The 27,418-nt window shown below is 47.9% G+C and overlaps 1 long non-coding RNA gene across 1 annotated transcript; it reads left to right on the forward strand.

Moving 5' to 3' along the window:
- Positions 1-2,250: 2,250 nt before the first annotated feature.
- On the forward strand, positions 2,251-25,147 carry LOC122465474. The gene is made up of 3 exons (XR_006290371.1): positions 2,251-2,317; positions 4,062-4,221; positions 24,626-25,147. It is a non-coding gene; the product is annotated as an uncharacterized LOC122465474 (long non-coding RNA).
- The last annotated feature ends 2,271 nt before the right edge of the window (positions 25,148-27,418 follow it).

The raw sequence follows: 27,418 nt of genomic DNA on the forward strand, positions 1-27,418 counted from the left end.
TACATGGAGTTCCCCCACATCTACACCAATATCTGCTGTGGTCCCCAGTGTACACAGTGGGAAGTTAAGGTGGTCATGCAGTTTTAGCATACTCCTTTTTATACATTGCTTTTGAAGGGGAATATGCTAAGGAATCTGTCCATGACCTTGCCTGCTTTTGGAAGGCCACGCTCATATCTTGTTCAGCACAAACACATTCATGACAGAAGCATGGGATGGAATTTCTTTAGTGTCATGTCCCCTCAGAATACGTGTATCTTGCATCCTTTCATCCATTGCCCATTGCATACCAGACAAGGCAATCAGAACCTCTGAGAATCCAAAAGAACATTGCCAGGCAATCTGATACTGGTTTTTGCAGAAAGAAAGTTCTGCCAACTTCTGTACTCAATTTTTAATGTTTGTCAGTCAGATTTTGGTCCTAAGTATTAGAATGCCTTTTCAAATCAATCCTAATGTAAAGGAAGAAGCAAATGACACCTTTTGGATACTGACAGATGCTTGAAAATGCTTTAGTTTAGGGTATGTCTACACTGGCAAGTTTCTGTGCCACAAGTTATGCCACTTTTACTAAAGCGCTGGAATTAAACCGCTGTTGTGTGTCCACACTGTGCTGCTTGTGACGCTGGAGCACAACCACATTAGCAGCTCTTGAAACGGCAAAGACGGCAGTGCATTGTGGTAGCTCTCCCACTGTGCAACTGGCCACAGGGTGCTTTGGGGAGGGTTTGCAATGCCTCATGGGGCAGGCACAGTGTCACATGATGCAGGTTTCCCAATCCCATTGTTCCATGGGCATCCGACTACATTGCCAGCTGCTTTTCAACTGAAGGGGTGTGTGTGTGTGTGACGGGGTGTGTGTATGGGGGGGAGAGAGAGACAGTGTGTTTTGGGGGACAGAATGTGCGTCAGCATGCTGTCTTGTAAGTTCAGACAGTGGCAGGAAGCAACCAGTCCTGAGGCAGGGGGAGGGGGAAACCCCTCACCTCCCTCCCTGCGCTCTCTGCACAGCAGTCTCTCTCTTACACACACACACACACACACACACACACACACACACACACACGCCTGCCTCTGTATTCAACTGCACCAGCATTCCACATTAATGGTTTGCTTTGTGTCCTGGAGCAGATCAACACAGCACGCAAAGGCTGTCAGAAAAGGTGCTTTGAAAGGGGAGGGGCGCATGGCTCCAGGGCAGCCGAGCTCAAAATAATGAACAGAGCAGTCACTTGAGGCATTAGGGGACAGCTCTGGAGGCCAATTACAGCGCAGAAAGCAATGTAGCATCTACACTGGCAATAGAGCCCTGGAGCCTCTGCATAAACAGCCTCACGACTTCTCGTCGAGGTGAGTTTTTTGCAGCGCTGCAACTGAGGAGTTTCTGCGCACCAAGAGACTTGGCAGTGTGTACATGGCTGCAGTTTGAGCACAAAAAGGTGCTTTACTCTGCAGAAACTTGACAGTGTAGACAAGCCTTTAAGACTGTAAGCTCTTCGGCTTCACTGTGTCTAAAATGTATTTGCCCAGTGCTCAGATTGGGACCTTGCTCCTAATTAAGGCTTCTGGGGGTGACTGCAATGCAAGTATCCAATACCACCTTCTTAGTCTTTCCTTATTCAACCATTCAGAATGTAAAGAGACTTTTTTTACTACATTAGCATCATAAATCAAAGGTTATGTTGCATATGACAGGGGTGGGGAAATCTATTACTTCCTTTCACTGCGTCGTGTATATATAATTTCTTTAGAACAGAATTCTTTACAAGGCAATTAAATTAAAAAGCTGCACATTTTGTCTTAACTGTTCATTATTCTCGGCAACCATTTTTCAGGAACATTATAGTGCTTTAAATAGTGCCAACCTTGCTTGCTATTTCAGTTGAAAGCAGCCAGACTATTGATACGAGAGATAAATGAGAGATACTGCTACCTCACCCATCAGTCAAGTGTTCTTCATTTGGTTTTGCTGAAAGCATAGCTTGTCAGATATTACAATGTAGACCCTACTTCACCACCACCTTTTTTACCTATAACCAACTCCCCACCAATGCCTCTCTAAGGGCCAGATGCTATTCCCATTGTAGGCCCTACTAAAACTCCCTGCAACAAGGTGGCTCGCCCCTTAATAGCTGGAGCTAGCCAACCCTGATTACAGAATGAGCCCCACCTGAGAGAAATCCGGTGATTCCAGTATCAAAGCGGCAAGGGGAAGGGAGGCTAGGAAATGGTGGTTATGCCTGTAGAGAGTAAGAAGGCTCCTGCAGAGCTCTGAGTCAGCAGAGGGGGAAGGCCTGTAAAGAACGAGAAACTCCAGGTAGGAGGTGCTGGGGTGCAGAAAGACTGACCTGCAGGCGGAGGGGTGTGCCCTGCTGAGATGAAGACTGTGTGAGCTTGTGTCTGATTTTTTTGGAAGTCTTTGTGTTCTTTTTGGATTATTGGGCCGCAGAGAAGCATAGAAATAGGGGTTGGGCCTGAAGGCCTAGCGGACCTGAGGGCTGAATTAACTGGACCCCAGGGAGGGAATGTTTAACTTCTTCTGGACTGTGGAGTCTAAGAAGCCCTGAAGAAGAGGAAAAGAGGCTGGGGTACTGCAGAGACACCCCTGACCGTGCTCTGGAGGCAGTTAACTCCATTGCACTCCCATTCTCTGCAATGAGACAAGATCAGGCCCTAACTTAGTAACTTTTTAATGCAGAAGTGTAACACATCCTTGTTTAAAACAGTAAATATTCTGGATTATACTAGCTACTTCTTGGCTGTGCATTCTCCAATCTCTTGGATTTCAACATGAAAATAACAAGAAGTAATTCTTCCACTCTACTCTGTGCTGATTAGGCCTCAACTGGAGTAGTGTGTCCAGTTCTGGGCGCCACTCTTCAGGAAAGATGTGGACAAATTAGACAGTCCAGAGAAGAGCAACAAAAATGATTAAAGGTCTAGAAAACATGACCTATGAGGGAAGATTGGGGGGAGAGGGGGGGAATGGGTTTGTTTAGCCTGGAGAAGAGAAAACCTAAGTGGGGGCATGATTACAGTTTTCAAGTAATAAAAGTTGTTACAAGGAGGAGGGAGAAAAATTCTTCTCCTTAACGTCTGAAGATAGGACAAGAAGCAATGGGCTTAAATTGCAGGAAGGGCGGCTTAGGTTGGACATTAGGGAAAAACTTCCTAACTGTCAGAGTAGTTTAAGCACTGGAATAAATTGCCTAGGGAGGCTGTGGAATCTCCATCATTGGAGATTTTAAAGAGCAGGGTTACACAAATACCCGTCAGGCATGGCCTAGATAATACGTAGGGCATGTCTCCACTAGCAATGTTAAAGCGCTACCACGGCCATGCTTTAATGTGGCTGTGTGGTTGCGGCACCAGCGTTGGGAAAGAGCTCTCCCAGCGCTATAAAAAACCCACCTCCACAAGGGGCATAGCTCCCAGTGTTTTTTTCAAACCCCTGAGCGAGAAAGTTGCAGTGCTGTAAAGTGCCAGTATAGACAAGCCCTTAGTCCTGCCATGAGTGCAGGGGACTGGACAAGATTAGCTTTCGAGGTCCCTTCCAGTCCTATGATTCTGTAGCATCACTTGAGAAATCTCATTTTTTAAGAAGGACAAGGTGGGTAGGGTGACCAGATGTCCTGTTTTTTCTAAGGACAGTCCTGATATTTGGGGCTTTGTCTTCTATAGGCGCCTATTACCCCCCACCCTGTCCTGATTTTTCACACTTGCTCTCTGGTCAATCTAAAGGTGGCAAAGGTAAAAATATTTTACTGGACCAACTTCTGTAGGTGAGAGAGACAAGAAGTTGGTCCAATAAGGTGGCAGAGCTAATATCTTCTGTCTCTCTGATATTTTGGGACCAAGATGGCTACAACACTGCATACCTTTAAAATAAAGGCATGACTGCCTTGTTCTGCGGACAGTGTTGGGCAGGACGCTGAAAGCAAGTGGAAGAACCCTGATGTAGAATGTATGCTTTGTTTGTACTGCATATAACATAATTTATGATGCTGTTAAATATCATAAAATTGACATTCTTTCTTCTGTTTTTGTAGTTTTCTTCCCAGGAATAGTACCCTGTGCTTTCTTTTTTTCTCTGCTATGAAAACTGTCTCGCCTGAGCACAAAAAAAGAAGCATGAATTCCTTGTTGCTGGAATGGATTTATCAGAAGGGTCACATAAAATGCACCCAGATAACCAAAGGTAGCACAGAAAGCACCACAGAGGTGAGTGAGGCAAAAATAAATAATAATCCTAGTGAACAGAAAACGATTGTTTTCTTCTTCCAAAGTCTGCTTTAAAGAGGAGCAGTAGAGAAGTAAAAATGTCATTCAGATGTTGTCACTGTACAAAACCATATCTCAACCAAGAAGTGTTCCTTCTTTAGTAAAATCTAAGGCTTCTGTTACCAAAACTGAACAAATTTAAAGGTCACTTTTCATCAATTATGGTGTTCGTTTATTTTTGCATTTCATTTAGCTTGTGGAATGGAACTAGTCTCTAATGCATATTTGCATGCTATCGTGTTTGTGATTCAAGGTCTGCAGGGGGAATTAAAAAAAAACCACTGTCTTTACTGACACAAAATATTGTGCACACTTTTATTCACACTAGAGAATCAGTGCAATCTAGAGGTTAGTGCAAAGGACTGGGCATCCCAGTAGAACACCTGGGTTCTGTTTTCAGATATGTGGGTGGCTTGCTCAATTGCCTTGGGTCTGTCCCTTACACTCTGCTTCTAGTTTACATCTATAAAATGGGTTAATCCTTACCTTTGAGGATTATAAACATTAATTCAGATGAACATGCCTGGAGATTTTTGGACGGAAACTTTTCAGTGGGTGCAAAGTACTTGCAAGCCCTTTTTCTTTTTAACGAATGCTAACATTGGAGCCTAAATTGCCTGTTTTCAAATGAAAGCATCTGTCATTTGGGCTTGGGAGGCTTTCTCTCTCTTCCCCCCGCCCCCCACTTTCCTGAGATGAACCCAAATATCTTCCTCCTTTCCAAGTTCTCCCGCTCATGATCCTATGGAGCAGGTGCTCATCCAGGAAAGCCAGTGCACAAACATGCATTATTGTGAGTGTAAATTCACCCCCATCGCTGACAGCTCCCCTTTCTGCGGTGATGAACAAGTTTCATTGTCTGTAAGTACAGCACAGGTCCATTATGAAGAGGAGCTGCTGGTGTGTGTTTCAAAATGAGAAAAGCTACATTGGGGACCAGTGTGTAGTGGGTTTTTTTGTTTTTTTTTCTTTGCCTTCCTGCTTTCAGTTTGTTTTGCACTTAACCTTGAACCGTCTAGTCTTGGGTGGATTGTACACGGGGAACTAGCTGATTTCCTAAGGGTTTTATGGGGGATGAGACACTGTGCTCACTCCAGCCCTCTTCCCCTGGTCTGCGTTCCTGGCATGACCTGCTGGTTCCTAATAGCTCCCTATGGACCCAGCAGCAGAAAGGCTGGTAGCACTGAGAGGTCAGGCAGGAACGGAACAGCCTTAGAGAATGGGATGGCTCCAGGCAGAGTTGTGGCTGAGAGGGGTCAGGGAGGAAGTCTAATGCTGTTTGCTGCCTGGGACTAGGGGTGCTTGGCATTGGGTCTGTGGGCTAGATCGAGGGGTAAGGCTGCACCCTATATAAGGAGCAGCATTAGCAAAACACAGGGAAGGCAGTGCACTTGACTCACCATTTCTTCCCTACTCCCTCCATGCTGTCAGAAGAGAAAGTAAGCCACTTCACCCCTCTTATGGGTTACTCCTCCCCAGGTGCCTGACCACCGCTAATGGCTGGGGGGTGGGAGAGAGCCCTGGCTCCACCACTTCCCTTCCCGTCCACTTAGGCAGGAGCATCAGACACAGAGCCCCACCCTTCCCCTGCATGTAGGGGGTGCATCGTAAACAGCCCTCCTCTGGCTGTGCTCATGTGCATGTGTGTGGGTGGGGGAAGACTTACTCCTCTGTCTGGCTGCATTAGAGCTGGGACAGGCCCTTCCCTAGTGAGGGGGAGAACAGGAATGGGAGGAAACAAAGCTGCTATTTAGTGAGAGCTGAGGCACTGGGGAGAAAAAGGCATAATGGACAGTGTCTGATTTAAAGCCAGATTCTAGTCCCACTAAGCTGAAGTGGGAATACAGTGGGAGCTGGACAGTGTTTTAGATTCCAAGCACTTCCTGTCCAAAACTAGAATGAATGCTGGTAATCATCTCCAGTTACCCCCGAGGCCATCAGTAAGGATGACAACTGCTATGGTAGCTGGCTAAATAGAAAATAATACAAACTTTTTGTTTTTTGGATCTTCTGTTTTTGGGAGCTGTGCCTGCAGATCTAAATAAAAATAGTAAGTATGTTCATTTACTGTGCTGGTCACTTGCCATATTTTCCTCTGGGACTCAATCATTCACTATCTTCCACATGGTTATATCCCACCACAACAACGCTGCAAGTTTTCCTTAGAAGCAAGTGAGAAGAGCCCGCTGGGGGACTGTGAGCCCCAGGTAAAACCTACTGTGATGTCTTCATGATTGGTGTGCAAATGACTTCTCAGTTCAGAGGACAAACACTGCCTCGGAAGACTGAGCAGAGCACCCCCTGAAGTCACTTGGAATAGCATTTTTCTAGGAGAAGGCAAAAGAGAAGTCCAACACATGTTGGGTAGCTCTGCAGGAATGTGCTACTGGTTTTTTTTTGTTTTTTTTTTTTTAAACAAACCAAAACAGTGATACCCATGCTCCTGTCTAGGAGTGGAAGGGAGCAAAAAAATCAGCTGGTCTGAGAAGGGGATTACAGGAGGATACCTCTAGCAAGAGGAGTCTATCATGTGGTAGCTGAGTGTCAACTCCCTGACACCACTAGCTTTTCAGCCACTCACATGCTGTCCTCTGGGATTATGCCAGCCCTAACTTCGCTTTGCAGGTTAACAGTAGATGTGCCACACTCTCCTTCAATTCATTCCCCTGTGAGACGTACCCCCTGACACTGGCTAATCACAGCAATGCCAGAGTCACTGCACCTCAAGGTGCAGTGTACCCCAGTTTTACCTGATGTAAGCAGTGTCAGGATGAGCTCCACCCTGACATCTGGTGGTGAGGTGTGGCAAGTTGTGGAAAAAAAAAACCTTCAGGGGCTGATCTCATTTGCATAGGCACACCCACCCCGCCTAGACTGAGGCCATAGCTGCCCAAATGGTCACTTCGGCTGCTGTGGGATCCCCAGTGTCTCTGTTATTGGGGCGGGAAGAATAAATTGTTATTACCCTGATTAGGGGAACTGTGCTTGGAACTGTACTTGGCCTTTTGTTATGATGGAGGGACTCACCATCAACTGAGTAGCACTCGCTAGGCAAGGGTCATGGGTTCCAAAACTGTGTGAATGGAGAGAGACTTGAGACAGGTATTAGTACCTGGTGGTGTGGGCCCCTTTGTGAGGGCCTGAAGCACCAATTGCACCTCTGTCTCTCTCCACTGTGGAATGTCAGAGCTAATTTTGGGTCTATTAAGAGTCTTGCTACAGTGGGGAGCCGGAAGATCTAGACTGCAGTGGTGCTGTTCGTGAGACGGTGAGCTGTGCAGAGCGGAGCCGTTCGTGAGACAGCGAGCTGAGCAGAGCTGTTTGTGAGACAGCGAGCTGTGCCGAGCAGAGCCGGTCGTGGTGGAGCGGAGCCGTCCGTGAGACAGCGGTGTGTTCGTGAGACGGCGAGCTGAGCAGAGCTGTTCGTGAGACGGCAAGCTGTGCAGAGAGGAGCCGTTCGTGAGACAGCGAGCTGAGCAGAGCAGAGCCGGTCGTGGTGGAGCGGAGCCGTTCATGAGACAGCGGCGTGTTCGTGAGACGGCGAGCTGAGCAGAGCTGTTCGTGAGACGGCGAGCTGTGCAGCGCGGAGCCGGTCGTGGTGGAGCAGAGCCGTTCGTGAGACAGCGTAGCAGAGCAGAGCCCTGTGGGGCAGTCAGCTTCAGGACACGTAAGGTGCCCCTTACCCCTTTCCCCCACACACAGGCACATTTTAGCCAGACTGGGGGAGTAACACTATGCAGATGAACTTTTGAACTCTGGGGCTGGACCTTTTGGACTTTGGGTGATTTGTGGATTGCTGGACTCAAGAGACGTTTGGGTGCTGGGACTCAAGAACCCGAGGGAAAGGGGCATGCCCCAATTTGCTTAGGGTGGTTTTTTTTGCTCATGGGTTGTGTTATGAATCCTGTTGGTGGTGTTTCCCCAACATAATGCCACATTGTTTCTCTCTGTTATTAAAAGGCTTTTTGCTACACTCAGACTATGTGCTTGCGAGAGGGGAAGTATTGCCTCTTGGAGGTGCCCAGGGGGGTGGTATATATTTGTCCCAGGTCACTGGGTGGGGGCTCGAGCCGGTTTGCATTGTGTTATTGGAATGGATCCCCTAGATATTGAACCCGGCCCTTGTTGCTGCCAGCTCTGATGGGCAGAAGGGTTACATTTTTGGGGGCTCGTCCGGGATCCCTGGGTCAGTACCCCTCGCAAGCACCTGTTGAGTGATCCACTACATTGGAAAACAATTTATATTTTTTTTGTTTGTGCTTATATTTTGAGGAAATTACTGTTTGTATAATGGCTAATTTGTCAGGTTTGTTGGGCCCTGGCTCAGCAGCTTCTAGCTCAGAGGCTGCAGCCTCGGCTGATGATTGGACAAAAGCTCTGGGGCAAACATTGGAAAAGGTTGTGCTGTCCCATGCTGCGTCAAACTCTTGTCGTAAGTTAAGATTATTTGCTGGGGAGGAGGAGTTTGAACCCTGGTTGGAGCATACCACTGAAATGCTGCAAGAGTGGGCCGTACCAGATGCAGAAAAGCGAAGATGCCTCATAGAGAGCCTTGGCGGCCCAGCATTAGATGTGATTCGCACCCTGAAGCTCACTGACCCTGGGGTCAGTGTGAAGGACTGCCTAGAGGCCCTTGAACACAACTTTGGGAGCGTAGAGGACCCTGAAGACAGCTACTGTAAGTTCCTTAATTCCCGACAGCAAAAGGGCGAGAAGGCTTCAGCCTACATCCAGAGACTGGAGAGACTGCTTCAGAGAGCTGTCTTGAGGGGAGCAGTGACTGCTGAGCAGATGGATCGGACCAGACTGGCTCAAATTGTAAGAGGAACTCAGTATCAGAACCCGATTCTACTTCATCTCCAGCTAAGAGAACGACGGGAACATCCCCCAAGTTACTCCCAGCTGATAAAAGAGGTCAGAGAGGAGGAAGAAAGGCAGGCTGCCAGTGAATTTTGGGAAGCCCAAACATCGGATCCAGCCAGCACAACACCACTGCAAGCGGCCAGTGTACTGATGGTGAGCACCAGAGAGGAACTTGCCCAACAAATGCAGGTCCTGACGGAACGGATAGCTGAGCTGCAAAGTACCATTGACCAAGTTAAGACTTCCAGGAATAAGAAGCCTCAAACGGTGGCAATTGAGAAGCCCACACTTAGAGCCACCATCCCACCCAGGCGAAGGGGGAAATGTCAATTCTTCTGCTACCGATGTGGTCAGGATGGACACAGTGCTGCCAAGTGCCGTAATGAAGAAAACCCCTCCTTAGTGTATGGAAAGCTGAGGATCAGTTGGGAGAGATCCGGTAGCTGCCAGAGGGTCTGGGGACGGGGACCCCCCAGGTCTGCAGGATTTGAAGATTCCCCCAGAAAAGACTGTCCAGCTGGGATCCCCGCAGGACTGATAGGGCCTCGAGCAGAGGTCACAGTGAGGATTGAAGGGGTGGAGTGTAAAGCAGTGCTTGACACTGGATCTCAAGTGACTATTATATTTCAGTCATTCTACCAGCAGATGCTTAGGCACCTGCCTATACAGCCACTGACTGGCCTTGGCCTGTGTGGCCTCAGCATGGATGAATACCCCTACCAAGGGTATGTCATAGTGCACCTGGAATTCCCAGAGGAGGTTGCTGGGGTAAGAGAAGAGGTAGACACAGCTGCCTTAATATGCCCTGACCCTAAAGGGACCTCTGATATGTCTGTGCTGATAGGGACCAACTCCAGTCTCTTCAAGGTACTCGCGGATTACTGCAGAAGGCGGGCTGGGGACCAGTACCTGAATACCCTGATGATCCATACGCTTTGTGCTGAAGCCTATAGGAAAATTGAGAGCTCTAAAAGGGAGACATCTGAGCTACCGCTTGGGGCACTGAAGTACGCGGGCACGACCCCCTTAGTAGTGCCTGCAAGGACGGAGCAAGAAGTGCTTGTCATGAGTACCTGTCTGAAAGGCAGTAAACGGACGTTAGCAATGATAGAGCAGCCGATGGGAGGAGAGCTCCCTGAAGGAGTGCTGGTCCCCAGTGGAGTCATAACCCTACCTGCTGAAGCCCAGGAAAGGGTGACTATACTGATTGCTAATGAAACGAGTCGTGATGTTGTTGTGAAGCAAGGACAAAAGATAGCAGACCTCTTTGAGCCTGAGTCGATTGTAAAACCCCAGTGTGAAACTCAAGTTCCCACAATAGACCCAGCAAAGTTTGACTTTGGAGATTCACCAGTGTCCGAGGACTGGAAAGATCGCCTGAGGAAGAAACTTTGTGAAAGATCCAAGGTGTTCTCACTGCATGAGTGGGATGTGGGATGTGCAAAAGGAGTAGAGCACAATATCAGACTCCATGACTCTCGACCTTTCAGGGAGAGATCTAGGAAGATTGCTCTCTCTGAGATGGAAGATGTGCGACATCATCTTCAGGAGCTGGCTGCGAATGGCATCATTACAGAGTCCCGCAGCCCATACGCCTCACCCATTGTGGTAGTCCGTAAAAAGAATGGGAAAATTCGGATGTGTATTGACTATCGCACCCTAAACAGCCGTACTGTGGTTGACCAGTACACTATGCCTCGAGTGCAAGATGCCTTAGACTGTTTGCTGGGAAGCCAGTGGTTCTCTGTGTTGGATCTTCGAAGTGGATACTACCAGATCCCTCTGGGAGAAGAAGATAAGGAGAAGACAGCCTTCATCTGCCCATTAGGGTTTTATCAGTTCGAACGCATGCCCCAAGGGATTTCTGGAGCACCTGCCACCTTTCAACGTCTCATGGAGAAAGTTGTGGGAGACATGAATTTACTGCAAGTGTTAGTTTATTTGGATGACCTGATTGTGTTTGGAAGAACCTTAGAGGAGCATGAAGAAAGACTTCTTAAAGTGCTTGATAGGTTGGAGGATTATGGTCTGAAGCTTTCAATTGACAAATGCCAGTTCTGCAGAACCTCAGTGAAGTATGTGGGTCACATCGTGTCCCAAGAGGGTGTGAGTACTGATCCTGATAAAATAGAAGCACTCACTACATGGCCACGTCCAAGTAACTACAGAGAACTCAAGACCTTTCTCGGATTTAGTGGCTACTACCGCAGATTTGTGAAAAACTATGCTACGATTGTAAAGCCTCTGAACGATCTCACCAGGGGACATCAGTCCAGCAAGAACAAATCTAAGTCCAAGAATAAGGGGAGGTCTCCAAAGCCCCCTGTGCAGAGACACTATGGCCCATTTGAACCATTTGGGCCACGGTGGGATGAGAGATGTGAAAGGGCTTTTCGAGAAATCATTACTTGCCTAACTCATGCTCCAGTCCTAGTTTTTGCTGACCCAAGCAAACCCTTTATCCTGCATACTGATGCCAGTTTGGAGGGTCTGGGAGCAGTCCTGTACCAGGAAGTGGAAGGCAAACGTAAACCTGTAGCCTTTGCCAGCCGAGGACTGTCTGATAGTGAAACTCGCTATCCCACCCACAAGCTGGAATTTTTGGCCCTGAAATGGGCCATCACTGAGAAATTTCGAGACTACTTGTATGGTGCTCAGTTCCAGGTGTGGACAGACAACAATCCACTGACTTATGTGTTAACAAGTGCTAAGCTGGATGCTACAGGGCAGAGATGGGTAGCCGCCTTGGCTAGCTATGAGTTCAGCATTCAGTACCGATCAGGGAGAAGCAATGTAGATGCAGATGCATTGTCCAGGCGTCCACAGGCTCCAGAAGTTGCTGTGATACCCACAGATGGAGTGAGAGCTATTTGCAGTGTGAGTCGCCGAGAGCCAGAGGCCCGTGAGAGCCTTCAGGGATGTGTTGCAGAAGCTTTGGGCCTGCCCCCTGAATGCATGCCTTCTGCTTCAGTGAACTATATTGCATTGGACCAATCTCCTTTGCCCATGCTCAATGCGGCGGACTGGCAAGAAGCCCAGCGGCAAGATATTGACATTCATGATACACTACTTGCCAAAAGGGAGGGGCGAAGCCCAGCTGCAGTTGTCCCACCTAACCCGGAGGGTAAACTACTATTGAGAGAATGGACCAAACTAAAACTGATTCAGGGAGTGCTACACCGAATGACCACTGACCCTTTACAAAAACAACGAGCACAACTAGTGCTGCCAAAAAAGTACAGAGCCCTGGCCATGAGGGCTCTGCATGATGACTTTGGGCATTTAGGGATGGAGAGGACCCTGGAACTTATTCGTAGTAGGTTCTATTGGCCCCGAATGGCTGAAGATGTTCGCAGGAAATGTGAGACTTGCGCTCGATGTGTTCAAAGGAAAACTCTGCCCACGAGGGCTGCATATCTCAAGAACATCACCAGCAACAAACCTTTGGAATTGGTATGCATTGATTTCTTGTCTGTAGAGGTAGACAAGAGGAATGTTGGGAACATTCTAGTAGTGACTGACCATTTTACACGGTATGCACAGGCATATCCCACACGTGATCAGAGGGCCACCACCGTCGCTCGAGTATTGTGGGACAAATATTTCTCAGTCTATGGATTCCCGGCTCGGATACACTCTGATCAGGGGCGGGATTTTGAGAGTCACCTTCTGAAGGAGGTGCTGAAGATAGCAGGAATTAAAAAGTCTAGGACAACGCCTTATCACCCCCAAGGTGATCCTCAGCCAGAGAGGTTCAACCGAACCCTATTAGATATGTTGGGAACTTTGCGACCAGAGCAGAAGGCAACCTGGAGCCAGCATGTCGCATTTCTGGTGCATGCCTACAATGCCACAAAGAACGATGCTACGGGAGTCACCCCATATCTCTTGATGTTTGGGCGAGAACCAAGATTACCCATAGACTTGTGCTTTGGTGTATCAGAGGATGGAGATAGCTATGAAACTCACCAGCAATATGTATCCCGACTAAGGGAAAAGCTGCGGGATGCTTATCGCTTAGCTACCGCTGCAGCTCGGAAGAACGCAGACCGCAACAAACATCGATATGATGCTAGAGTGCGTTCGCAAGAGCTCCAGCTGGGGGACAGAGTCCTGCTGCGAAATTTGGGTATTGCTGGCAAACACAAGATAGCTGACAGATGGAAGGCAATACCTTACGTGGTGATGGAAAAGCTGGGAGATCTGCCGGTCTACAAGATCAAACCTGAAGATGGCCCAGGGCAAATAAAGACGGTGCATAGAAACCTTTTGCTCCCTGTGGGGGAATTGGTAAGCATCCCTTATGAGACGGGCCACGACAGGGCAGCCGGGCAGAACAGAGGTGCTAGACCCAAGCCGCCATCCAACACAGACAGCGGGCCCCCTGCAGCTAACTTACCCCTATTCTGCACATCTGAGAGTGAGTCTGAGGAGGAAGACACAACCCTGGTGTATCCTGGGATGGAGACAAGATTTCAGTCTCGATCAGCTGAACCAAACGAGAGTTTTCCCTCTTCCGCCCTAAACCCCATGGCGGAATTATTTAGGCCCCTTTCTGACACCCCGGTGCCGCTGATGAGACCCCCCTGTGATGACACACACAGGTTATTGGACAGTGGAGACACACAGGTAGAGGATGCCCTGGGCACCTTGGACCCTCCAGCGTTAGAACTAGGAGTGCAGGGGCCTACGCCAGTAGCCGAGGGACCCTCCAGGGAAGCCTCTCCATCCGTCACTCAAGAGGATGTTCCCCCTACCTCGGCAACAGAGAGTCTCAATAGACGAGACAGGGTGATAAGACCAGTGAAACGGTTAACTTATGATGCACCTGGGGTGACTAGTGAGGAGCCAATACATTTAGCACACAGGCTTGTGGAAGCTAAAGTGGGCTTCCTGAGGCCCTTTGGAGGAAACCAATGAGTTGGTATAAAGGGCATGTGATTTGTCGGGACGACAAATTCTCGGCTGGGGGGAGGATGTAAGCAGTGTCAGGATGAGCTCCACCCTGACATCTGGTGGTGAGGTGTGGCAAGTTGTGGAAAAAAAAAACCTTCAGGGGCTGATCTCATTTGCATAGGCACACCCACCCCGCCTAGACTGAGGCCATAGCTGCCCAAATGGTCACTTCGGCTGCTGTGGGATCCCCAGTGTCTCTGTTATTGGGGCGGGAAGAATAAATTGTTATTACCCTGATTAGGGGAACTGTGCTTGGAACTGTACTTGGCCTTTTGTTATGATGGAGGGACTCACCATCAACTGAGTAGCACTCGCTAGGCAAGGGTCATGGGTTCCAAAACTGTGTGAATGGAGAGAGACTTGAGACAGGTATTAGTACCTGGTGGTGTGGGCCCCTTTGTGAGGGCCTGAAGCACCAATTGCACCTCTGTCTCTCTCCACTGTGGAATGTCAGAGCTAATTTTGGGTCTATTAAGAGTCTTGCTACAGTGGGGAGCCGGAAGATCTAGACTGCAGTGGTGCTGTTCGTGAGACGGTGAGCTGTGCAGAGCGGAGCCGTTCGTGAGACAGCGAGCTGAGCAGAGCTGTTTGTGAGACAGCGAGCTGTGCCGAGCAGAGCCGGTCGTGGTGGAGCGGAGCCGTCCGTGAGACAGCGGTGTGTTCGTGAGACGGCGAGCTGAGCAGAGCTGTTCGTGAGACGGCAAGCTGTGCAGAGAGGAGCCGTTCGTGAGACAGCGAGCTGAGCAGAGCAGAGCCGGTCGTGGTGGAGCGGAGCCGTTCATGAGACAGCGGCGTGTTCGTGAGACGGCGAGCTGAGCAGAGCTGTTCGTGAGACGGCGAGCTGTGCAGCGCGGAGCCGGTCGTGGTGGAGCAGAGCCGTTCGTGAGACAGCGTAGCAGAGCAGAGCCCTGTGGGGCAGTCAGCTTCAGGACACGTAAGGTGCCCCTTACCCCTTTCCCCCACACACAGGCACATTTTAGCCAGACTGGGGGAGTAACACTATGCAGATGAACTTTTGAACTCTGGGGCTGGACCTTTTGGACTTTGGGTGATTTGTGGATTGCTGGACTCAAGAGACGTTTGGGTGCTGGGACTCAAGAACCCGAGGGAAAGGGGCATGCCCCAATTTGCTTAGGGTGGTTTTTTTTGCTCATGGGTTGTGTTATGAATCCTGTTGGTGGTGTTTCCCCAACATAATGCCACATTGTTTCTCTCTGTTATTAAAAGGCTTTTTGCTACACTCAGACTATGTGCTTGCGAGAGGGGAAGTATTGCCTCTTGGAGGTGCCCAGGGGGGTGGTATATATTTGTCCCAGGTCACTGGGTGGGGGCTCGAGCCGGTTTGCATTGTGTTATTGGAATGGATCCCCTAGATATTGAACCCGGCCCTTGTTGCTGCCAGCTCTGATGGGCAGAAGGGTTACACTTAAATCGTGCAGCATTTATGATCATTCACAATAAAGCAAAAGTAGGTTTATTAAAGTGTAAATGAAGATTTAACTAGCTATGAGCTTTGGAAACAAGTAGCTACACTAAAAACCAATCAAAATATGAACCTGGTTGTAAACTCATTAATAGTTTCTTTCCTAGCGAATCAGGTAGATTTCCCCCATCCCCAAGTTCAGTCTATTGCAGAGCTGGGTGGTTTCTCAAAACCCAGGATCCAAGCCGTTCATGGAAGCACCCTTACTCCCCAAGGGGTTTCCTCAGTGACTGGATCCAGATCCAGTGTCTCTCCCTATGCTTTGTTTATTCTGAAATCCGAGTTTTGTTTCTCTTTGCAGCCAGTGCGAAGCTCTGTCAGTTGGAATGTTCTTTTTTTTAATCTTTAAGAGGCTTTGATTGTGTAATGGTTTTCCATTGATATTTTTGGGATGGAACAAGGCTGATCTGCTGAGCCTTGCATTACCTCATTGGGTAGAGTGACAACTCCCTCTTGCTAGAAATGGCTGGCACAGAGGCATCTGGTGAATGAGATTTGACAGTCCAGAGAGCATACTTTCAGAATAAATACACTGATCCTTACAATATTACCTGTACGTACATATCACAGTGATGGACTGTGGACAAGTTACAAGCTTTCTGTAGATACCTCACACGATATCCCTGCTGGATAAATACACAGTGAGACATGTTTGATGTAATGAGTCAGGTCTGAGGTGAGAGCTGTTTACAAAGAACAGGAGATCCTTTGCCAAGGGGTCTCTAGTTCTGTCCCGTTCTCTTCCCTCTCCCCCCCACCCCCCCCCCCACACACACCATGGATCCTATGAAAGCCACTTGTGACTACTCAAAAGGGCAGAAGCCTTGCAGTTGGCAAGGAGGTGGAAGAATCTTGATGCTTTCAACAGCACAGTCCTCCATCTCCCCTATACAGTGTTTCCTACAGCTCTCGCTGAACCAATTTGTCATAGTAAATGCAAGGTAGGAGTGGGGGGAAAGAGCCCTCCCATTGCTGTCTTATGTAGGACAAACCTTGATGGGAAACTTGTAGTAATACCTACTAGGACACTGCGATTCTGGCAAACTAGGTGCCAGCTCATGCCAAGGTCCTTCTGCCACAATTGAACATTGACAAATGCACCATTGGAATCAGTCTGGCTCACCTGTGTTAGTGTTGTTAAAATGGGTCTTAAAATTATAAGAATGTGTTTAGAATCATAGAAGATTAGGGTTGGAAGAGACCTCAGGAGGTCATCTAGTCCAATCCCCTGCTCAAAGCAGGACCAGCACCAACTAAATCATCCCATAATATTAATATTTAGACTTAATTGAATGCTTGTGAGTTGCTGCAAGCATTAATTTTACTTATAACATCTGTCTCCAATACTGTAAAGAAATGTTAGAGTGGTGGTTTTGTGAGCCTCTGGCTGCAAGTCACCAGACAGGAGAGAAACCTCAGTTAGTCTGAAGGGCTGGTCTTCAGCAGAAGGTTTTATGCCCTTCCCAACAGGAAAGATCCATTGATAGCAGATGGACTATTATGGGAGGTTGCAGCTGGAATTTCCCTATAGACTAGCAACAAGCTCCGCGAACCAGCTGAGTGGCGGCGGACCAGCTGAGCAGCGGGAACAGCAAAGCAGCACACAGCAGGAGTTTGCCTGGGATTGGTGAGTATCCGAGTGTGTGTTTGCTGGGAGGGCAGTTTGAAAGCCTGAGCGAGTGCCTGAATGGGTGGTAGCCTGCAGGGGGCGGGTATTGGGGGTGTCTGTTTGTTAGTTTCAGGGAAGCCTGGCTGTTTAAAAATAGCCAGAGCTCCGCGAACCAGCTGAGCGGCGACGGACCAGCTGAGCAGTGGGGAACAGCAGAGCAGCACACAGCAGGAGTTTGCCTGGGAGTTTGCCTGGGGTGAGCCCAGTGAGGCTTACATCTTGCCAGCTTCTCTGAGGAAGCTCATAGTAGGAAGGTGATATGAAGGGGGGGTGTTCAGCTATTGTGACCTGCACTGGATGTGCCATGTTTGTCTTTCTTCCACAGGACAGAAGCGACTTTGTCTGTACAAAGTGCAAGCTAGTATCCATATTGGAAGAGAAGATTGAAGGTCTGGAGCAACAGATATCGACCCTGTGTTGCATATGAGAATCTGAGGATTTCTTGAACAAAAGTCAGGATATGCTTCTACGGGCACAAAGCTCTAAAGATTTAGAGCAGGTTGCACAGCGGAGCCAAGAGGCCAGTGAAGAAGCTTGGCAACATGTGACCTCCAGAAGAAGAAGGGGGAATGTCCGGGTACCAGCAACGCAGACACAGGTAAGTAACCGTTTTCCTGTTCTCTCCACAAGTACCATTGCGGAGAGTGGACCAGATGATACGTCTGGGGGGAGAAAGCAGAAGGAGACTCCGCTGGTTGGAAGGCATGAGATGCACTGTCTTGAGATGGGGGGGTCCCACGACCACCACTCCCAAGAGAAGGAGGCGGGTGGTGGTGGTCGGGGACTCTCCCCTCAGGGGCACTGAGTCATCTATCTGTCGCCCTGACCGGGAAAACAGAGAAATCTGCTGCCTGCCAGGGGTTAAGATTCGCGATGTGACGGAGAGACTGCCGGGACTAATCAAGCCCTCAGATCGCTACCCCTTCCTGCTTCTCCACGTGGGCACCAATGATACTGCCAAGAATGACCTTGAGCGGATCGCTGCAGACTACGTGGCTCTGGGAAGAAGGATAAAGGAGTTTGAGGCGCAGGTGGTGTTCTCGTCCATCCTCCCCGTGGAAGGAAAAGGCTGGGGTAGGGACCGTCGAATCGTGGAAGTCAACGAATGGCTACGCAGGTGGTGTCGGAGAGAAGGCTTTGGATTCATTGACCATAGGATTGTGTTGGGAGTGCTGGGCAGAGACGGGCTCCACCTAACGAAGAGAGGGAAGAGCATCTTTGTGAGCAGGCTGGCTAACCTAGAGAGGAGGGCTTTAAACTAGGTTCACCGTGGGAAGGAGACCAAAGCTCTGAGGTAAGTGGGCAAGCAGGATACCGGGAGGAAGCACAGGCAGGAACGTCTGTGAGGGGAGGGCTCCTACCTCATACTGAGAATGAGGGGCGATCAGCAGGTTATCTCAAGTGCCTATATACAAATGCACAAAGCTTTGGAAACAAGCAGGGAGAACTGGAGGTCCTGGTGAAGGCAAGGAATTATGACGTGATTGGAATAACAGAGCCTTGGTGGGATAACTCACATGACTGGAGTACTGTCATGGATGGCTATAAACTGCTCAGGAAGGACAGGCAGGGCAGAAAAGGTGGGGTAGTAGCACTGTATGTAAGGGAGCAGTATGACTGCTCAGAGCTCCGGTATGAAACTGCAGAAAAACCTGAGTGTCTCTGGATTAAGTTTAGAAGTGTGAGCAACAAGAGTGATGTCGTGGTGGGAGTCTGCTATAGACCACCGGACCAGGGGGATGAGGTGGATGAGGCTTTCTTCCGGCAACTCGCAGAAGCTGCTAGATTGCACGCCCTGGTACTCATGGGTGACTTTAATCATCCTGATATCTGCTGGGAGAGCACTACAGCGGTGCACAGACAATCCAGGAAGTTTTTGGAAAATGTAGGGGACAATTTCCTGGTGCAAGTGCTGGAGGAGCCAACTAGGGGGAGAGCTTTTCTTGACCTGCTGCTCACAAACCAGGAAGAATTAGTAGGGGAAGCAAAAGTGGATGGGAATCTGGGAGGCAGTGACCATGAGTTGGTCGAGTTCAGGATCCTGACACAGGGAAGAAAGGTAAGCAGCAGAATATGGACCCTGGACTTCAGGAAAGCAGACTTCGACTCCCTCAGGGAACTGATGGGTAGGATCCCCTGGGGGAATAACATGAGGGGGAAAGGAGTCCAGGAGAGCTGGCTGTATTTCAAAGAATCCCTATTGAGGTTACAGGAACAAACCATCCCGATGTGTCGAAAGAATAGTAAATATGGCAGGCGACCAGCTTGGCTTAACAGTGAAATCCTTGCGGATCTTAAACATAAAAAAGAAGCTTACAAGAAGTGGAAGATTGTACAAATGACCAGGAAAGAGTATAAAAATGTTGCTCGGGCATGTAGGAATGAAATCAGGAGGGCCAAATCGCACCTGGAGCTGCAGCTAGCAAGAGATGTTAAGAGTAACAAGAAGGGTTTCTTCAGGTATGTTGGCAACAAGAAGAAAGCCAAGGAAAGTGTGGGCCCCTTACTGAATGAGGGAGGCAACCTAGTGACAGAGGATGTGGAAAAAGCTAACATACTCAATGCTTTTTTTGCCTCTGTCTTCATGAACAAGGTCAGCTCCCAGACTGCTGCGCTGGGCAACGCAGCATGGGGAGTAGGTGGCCAGCCCTCTGTGGAGAAAGAAGTGGTTAGGGACTATTTAGAAAAGCTGGACGTGCACAAGTCCATGGGGCCGGATGCATTGCATCCGAGAGTGCTAAAGGAATTGGCGGCTGTGATTGCAGAGCCATTGGCCATTATCTTTGAAAACTCGTGGCGAATGGGGGAAGTCCCGGACGACTGGAAAAAGGCTAATGTAGTGCCCATCTTTACAAAAGGGAAGAAGGAGGATCCTGGGAACTACAGGCCAGTCAGCCTCACCTCAGTCCCCGGAAAAATCATGGAGCAGGTCCTCAAGGAATCAATCCTGAAGCACTTACACGAGAGGAAACTGATCAGGAACAGTCAGCATGGATTCACCAAGGGTAGGTCATGCCTGACTAATCTAATCGCCTTCGATGATGAGATTACTGGTTCTGTGGATGAAGGGAAAGCAGTGGATGTATTGTTTCTTGACTTTAGCAAAGCTTTTGACACGGTCTCCCACAGTATTCTTGTCAGCAAGTTAAAGAAGTATGGGCTGGATGAATGCACTATAAGGTGGGTAGAAAGTTGGCTAGATCGTCGGGCTCAACGGGTAGTGATCAATGGCTCCATGTCTAGATGGCAGCCGGTATCAAGTGGAGTGCCCCAAGGGTCGGTCCTGGGGCCGATTTTGTTCAATATCTTCATAAATGATCCGGAGGATGGTGTGGATTGCACTCTCAGCAAATTTGCGGATGATACTAAACTAGGAGGAGTGGTAGATACGGTGGCAGGTAGGGATAGGATACAGAGGGACCTAGACAAATTGGAGGATTGGGCCAAAAGAAATCTGATGAGGTTCAACAAGGACAAGTGCAGAGTCCTGCACTTAGGACGGAAGAATCCAATGCACCGCTACAGACTAGGGACCGAATGGCTAGGCAGCAGTTCTGCGGAAAAGGACGTAGGGGTGACAGTGGACGAGAAGCTGGATATGAGTCAACAGTGTGCCCTTGTTGCCAAGAAGGCCAATGGCATTTTGGGATGTATAAGTAGGGGCATAGCCAGCAGATCAAGGGACGTGATCGTTCCCCTCTATTCGACATTGGTGAGGCCTCATCTGGAGTACTGTGTCCAGTTTTGGGCCCCACACTACAAGAAGGATGTGGAAAAATTGGAGAGAGTCCAGCGAAGGGCAACAAAAATGATTAGGGGTCTGGAACACATGACTTACAAGGAGAGGCTGAGGGAACTGGGATTGTTTAGTCTGCAGAAGAGAAGAATGAGGGGGGATTTGATAGCTGCTTTCAACTACCTGAGAGGTGGTTCCAAAGAGGATGGTTCTAGACTATTCTCAGTGATAGATGACGACAGGACAAGGAGTAATGGTCTCAAATTGCAGTGGGGGAGGTTTAGGTTGGATATTAGGAAAAACTGTTTCACTAGGAGGGTGGTGAAACACTGGAATGCGTTACCTAGGGAGGTGGTAGAATCTCCTTCCTTAGAAGTTTTTAAGGTCAGGCTTGACAAAGCCCTGGCTGGGATGATTTAATTGGGGATTGGTCCTGCTTTGAGCAGGGCATTGGACTAGATGACCTTCTGAGGTCCCTTCCAACCCTGATATTCTATGATAAGAGGCCAAAAGACTCTTATTGTTCTTTCTCCTTCCCATGAAGATGTCATGCCAGAGACTCCTCCCATTAGTTGAGCTTTGCAGCTGAAATGATGTGGAAAGAAGAGAATAAAACCCCTATCAAGAAGGAACTGATTATCTCTATGGAGCTTGGACTCTGAGGGGCAAGATGTTCCTAGGTGTAAGCAAGAGATCCCCAGCTGCTTAGCCTGGCTTAGCGCTAAAGGACACACCAAGCTTGCTGATTACAGAAGCTTCTATTACATTTTGTTATAGGACCTAAAGACTGACTGGTGACTGCTGAAATCTACATATAAAATTTGCAGCCAATTTGGAGTTTGTGCCCTGCTTCCTAATAGCCTGCCCTGAGGTTGGTCCTCACGCTCTTGAGCCAGTGCAGGCAGAATTTCAGATGCTAACACCACTAAAAGACTTTAAGACCAGAAAGAGCCACTGTTGTCAATGTTTCCGTCTGAAGGGCTTTCACGGCTGAATTCATTGAGCAGTGGTATGTTGTTGGATCCTGCAACCTTTGTTGCTTTATTCCTTCTGTTTCAGTTCTCCTCTGGCACTAGTTTACCTCTGACGCCACGTCACATACTACTTGTAGCAGCCCTGCAACCTACCGTGTACTAGCAGTCCAGACTCTTGTACCTGTCTGTTATGGACTGGCTACACAGCTGCTTTTATGGAGTGACATTCTAGATGTCTCTTCCATGACATGCTTTAATGCATGGCCAGGAGCGTGCTGTTCAGAGATTAAACTGTATATCACATGGCACCACCTAGTGGCTGACTAATATAACAATTTAATATTCTAGTACAGTTACATTGCTACCTTCCAGAAAGGTAGACTCTAACTTCTGTTTGCCATGAACATAAGAGAAGTTCACCTAGGGGTTCCATAGGAGGGATTATTCTTCCCTCCTATGTAAGTGAGCTTTTGAGCCCAATAACTTGTGGTTGAACTAGAGGATAGCTTTAAGCCACTTTAGCGACCTCCTAATCTTATAGAATCATAAAAATGTAGGACTGAAAGGGACCTTTATAGGTCATCTAGTCCAGCCCGCTCGGTGGAAGCGGGACTAAGTATTATGTAGACCATCCCTGACAGGTGTTTGCCTACTCTATTCCGAAAAGCCTCCAGTGATGGAGATTCCACAACCTCCCTAGGTAATCTGTTCCAGTGCTTAACCACCCTGACAGTTTTTTTTCCCTAATGTCTAATCTAAATCTCCCTTGCTGCAATTTAAGCCCCTTACCTATTGTCCTGTCCATGGTGGCTAAGGAGACCAATTTATCACCCTCCTCTTTATAACAACCTGGAATCCAGTGGAGGACAGATTTTTCAGGTGCTCAGTAATCACTATTGGGGGGCCAGATTTTCAAAAGTGCTCTGCATCCCAACTGGCCGCTCACTTAGTTGCTTAAGCGTGAACTGAGCCGTTTGGAAAACCTGTTCCTGATTGTGAGTGCTGCTCTCTTTTTGAAAACCTGGCTCCTGGAAGATTGCACTGACCCTGCAAACACATAAGGAAGAAATTGGTAAATTCTGGGACTCCATCTTAACAGTGAGGGGTTACTGGACAACATGAGAGATGAAGGATAAATCAGCGATTGAGAGTTCTAGTCTTCCATTTTAAAAAACAAACAAACAAATCCAGTGACATGTTTCCAGTAACTGTGACTAGTGGGTTGTCTTGGATTCCTCTGTGGCATTTTGTGTGAAGTGGGCACCAGAAAATAATGTGAGATCCATATAGCAATGATTCACAAGCTTTCTTTAGGTTGGTGTACCTTTCTGCCCCAGTCAGTACAACAAACTCTCCTCACTCTTCTGGGCTCCAAATGGCAGAGGAGACTATTTGTATTGAATGTAGGGCAGCCCACTGATCTGGACTGGGACAAGCAGAGAATCCATCTTGTCATTTTATGTCCGTCTGTACATGTCTCTCTCTAACTACAAACCTCAATGACTAAGAAGAGATTAGACTGCCTCTGTCAAATGCTCCAGCACTGTGCACTGATTGGGGAATCAAAACCCCATTAAACCAGAACATCAGCATTACCGCTGCACCCAAGCAGCATTCTAAAGTGTCTGTGCTAATGTAGGTTCTTGCAGATCACTGTGTCTTTTTGTTTTTGGTTTTTGGTTTTTTGTTTTTTGTTTTTTTTTTAGGGCAAACTCCTGCCCTGACTCGCACAAGTTGTACAGGGGGTAGAAGGAAGTGCGGCTGCTGCCGAGTATATGGTTCAGGACCCATCCTGCCAAGGGAGGAAATGATCGCTCATGAGGGTCCAGAGTTAATACATCTCACCACCTTCCATATTGCTACTTCAAAAGAATGTTCTCCCACCCCCAGTTCCTGCTACCAGTTTCAGTTTTCACCCATGATGAGGCCTGGGACATGGCCAGGTTCCAAGGTGATTGACCACCTCCCTGTGGTACTGTGGAGTGTCAATAGGGCTGTTAGCTGGGCAGATCTCCTGGCACTGAATTGAGCACACCGTCCACAAGTGGAGAGGGGGGTTCTGAGCCCTATTCCTACTCAGTACTCTCATACACGCAGGACTTTGTTCATTGCATCTAACGCTGGAATGCAATGCCTAGAACTGTACATATGACCCCTCAAAACCTTAACACTCTTTCTCGATGGAAGGAGTGAGAACTGAATAAAAATTAGTGGCTAGAACAACAGCCAACAGTTTGATTTCTCTCACGAGCCTCCTGTTCTATTACTGAACTGGCCCACAGCCCTGCTTCACTTGTGAGAGCTGTACGACCGCTTCATAGCCTGAGGTGGAGTGGCGGAAGGGAAGAGAGCTGATGGCAAACAGGTCCTGTAATCCTCCTGTACTGGGTATCCCCTGAAGCCTTTCTACCAACAGAGGCTGCAGCTTAGATTGTGAACATGAAATTCTGTCCTTCCCAGTTAGGTCACACTGAATGAGTTATGAAGCCGTGAAACTTTATTTTAAAAATTGCCGCAGAGGCCCTGTCTAAATGTGGAAAACACATTGTTTCTTAAAATGTGCTAGCTAATATGTTTTAACACACACATTTTAAAACCCTTAATATGGACAGGGCAAGTCCTGCTTAAACACTAACTTGTTGTGGTCAATCCTCTCCTCTTAGGGCAGACCTCAGTTGGTTAACAGGTGAAGAATCAACAGTCCTGTCACCAGACCAGATCCAGAGAACAGAAATGTCCTGTCTGACAGGAGCAAGGATATGAGATGGGGACAGGAAGCTGAAGAGGATCCTGATGGGAGTGGGTGAAAATCCGCTGACTCTGCTGCGTGTTGGTATAAATGACACTGCCTGATTCTCACTGGAACAGATCAAGGATGACTACGCTTGGCTGGGTAAGATGCAGAAGCTCAAGTGATGGGGGTTTTTCAGTAGAATACTTCTGGTCCCTAGAGAAAGAGGGTGAAGTTGTGACAAGATAATAGAGATCAACAGATGGCTCAAAGGTTGGTGCTATGAGGAGGATTTGGGGATGATTTACCATTGGGAGGCATAGGCAGAAAGAGGACTCGTGTTGACTGATGAAGTTCACTTGAGTACCTAGGGTATTAGTGATTCTGGGATTAAAGCTGGCCTGATTGATGGGGAAGGGATTTAAACTGGGAGATGTTTGGAGAGACTTATGACATTTCCATACATGACTAATACACAGGAGCAGGAAAATCTGCTAAATGAAGATATAGTAAGGGATAACAGAACACCACAGGATAGAAATCTGGGTGAGGTGTGATATGCTTGTACACCAGTGCAAGGAGTCTGGGAAATAAACTGAAGGAACTAGAACTACTAGTGCAGAAGGTCAAACTGGATGCTATTTGGATTAAGGAAGCATGGATGAATAGCACTCTTACCCTTCAATACTTGTATTCCAGGCGTGTGCTAATTAGGAGAGATGGGAATAAAGGTAAAGGTGGTCGAGTAACATTGTATATCCACAATGTAAACCATAAAGAAATACAAAGTGATAGTATGGACAAAACAGAATCTGTCTGTCAAAATCACTTTGGGGAAGGATTGTAAAAGGAGGTTCTGTTGGAATAGCATTCGGGGTCTGTAATAGTCCCCTAGGGTCAGACTTGGATATAGTGTCTCTTTAATATTAATAGAGAGACACACACTTTCAGGAATTTGTCATAACTGGAGACTTTAACTTCATGGATATAGATGCCAGACTAAACTGATTTCCTTTTTTGAGAAAATAACTGATATTTTTACCTGAGGGAAGAGCAGTAGATCTAATACACTTGGACTTCAAGATCATTCAAATGCTTTACTGAGTACTGAATTGATAGAAAAGGGATGAAATGGGAAATTCAATAGTACAAGGTCCAAGGTCATGCACTTAAGATCTAATAATTTGTAGCACAAATTGGGGGCTCACTAGTTGGAAGAGACCGAGAAGGAGAGGCCTCTGGGTATGTGAGTCAATCACAGGATGACAATAAGACGCCAATGTGAAGGGGCTGTGAAATGCAATCCTAGGATGGATTAGCTGAGGCACTTCCAGTAGAGATGAAGTAGTAATGCTGTATACAAGCCCTGATAAGATCTCCTCTGGAATACTGGTGCACAGTTCTGGTCATCCATGTTGAAGAAAAGTTAAATTGGAACAGGTGCAGAGAAGTGCTACTAGGATGGTCAAGGGAATGGAGGGCCTATCTTATGAGAGGAGACTGGAAGAACCTGTCTTGTTTTAGCCTACCAAAAAGAAGGCTCAGAGGAGATATGATTTCTCTATAAATACACGGAGGGGTAAAGAGCTATTTAGGCAAAAGAGGCAGTTTGGCATAAGGACAAATGGTTAGAAATCTTCTTCTAACTTCAAGCCTGAATTTGTTCGTAGCCAGCTTATCTCCATCAGTGGGTGAGGTTCTGGAACAACCTCCAGTTGGAGGGTGGTGGGCAGCCAACTTAGTTTTAAGAGAGCCGGACAAATGTGCGAGTGCAATTGTATGACAGGGATGCTAATGGTGGTAGGGGGCAGGACTCATCAGTCATGGGGCTCACTTCTGGTTTGTCTTCAGTTTCTAAAAGCTAATGCTTCAGGGTTTGAGCCGGCCACTGGCAGGGGCCAGAAAGGAATTTCCCCTCCTCCCTTGTGTATTCAGGAAGGGTTTTTATCTCCTTCCTCTGAATCAACAGGGATTGTGATGGTTGGAGATGGGCAAGGGCTCTGTGGCGGCACTGAGCATTCTCTGTCATAAGCGGTTGGCTGGCTGGTTCTTACTCACACGCTCAGGGTCGAACTGATCCCCATATGTGGGGTTGAAAAGGAATTTCCCCCAGGTTAGTTTGGCAGTGGCCTTGAGGTTTTTTTGCCTTCCTCTGCAGCGTGTGGGTATAGGTCACTTGCCAGAATTACCTGGGTATGTCTCACTTAATAATTTCCCTGCCATTGTGGGGCCCTCAAATACTGGTGGACCTCAGCCCCTTCTGTTATCTGCCTGTGATGCACAACAGTCTAGCCGCCTGTGGGCTTTTAATACTTCAGTCTGAGTTTCGTTTGTTAGGTTTAGTGTGCAGCTCCTGGGTGGGGCAGGTGGCCTGTGATATATATGCAGGAGGTCAGACTAGATGACCTGGTGGTCCCTTCTCACCTTAAACTCTGTTTAAATTCAACATACCCTGTCTGCACAATGAATTTAAAATGTGTATATTGAAGCATATTAGCTAGGACTTTTACAAATTATTGTCATACTGTAGAAGAGGTGGTGTCTTCCTGTGGCATCTGTGGTCCCTCATTACCTGCCCAGGATAGCCAACAGCAAGGAAAAGGAAAATTAAAATTGCTAGAAAAGAGAACCTGAGGAAACGTGACAAGAAGCTAGAGGTAAAACAAACTTAAGCACAGATAACAAAAACATGTTGCTGAATTTATTTATTTATGTTTTGCTATTT

Source organism: Chelonia mydas, chromosome 4 (assembly GCF_015237465.2).
Source record: "Chelonia mydas isolate rCheMyd1 chromosome 4, rCheMyd1.pri.v2, whole genome shotgun sequence".
In the NCBI taxonomy this organism is placed as follows: Eukaryota; Metazoa; Chordata; order Testudines; family Cheloniidae; genus Chelonia; species Chelonia mydas.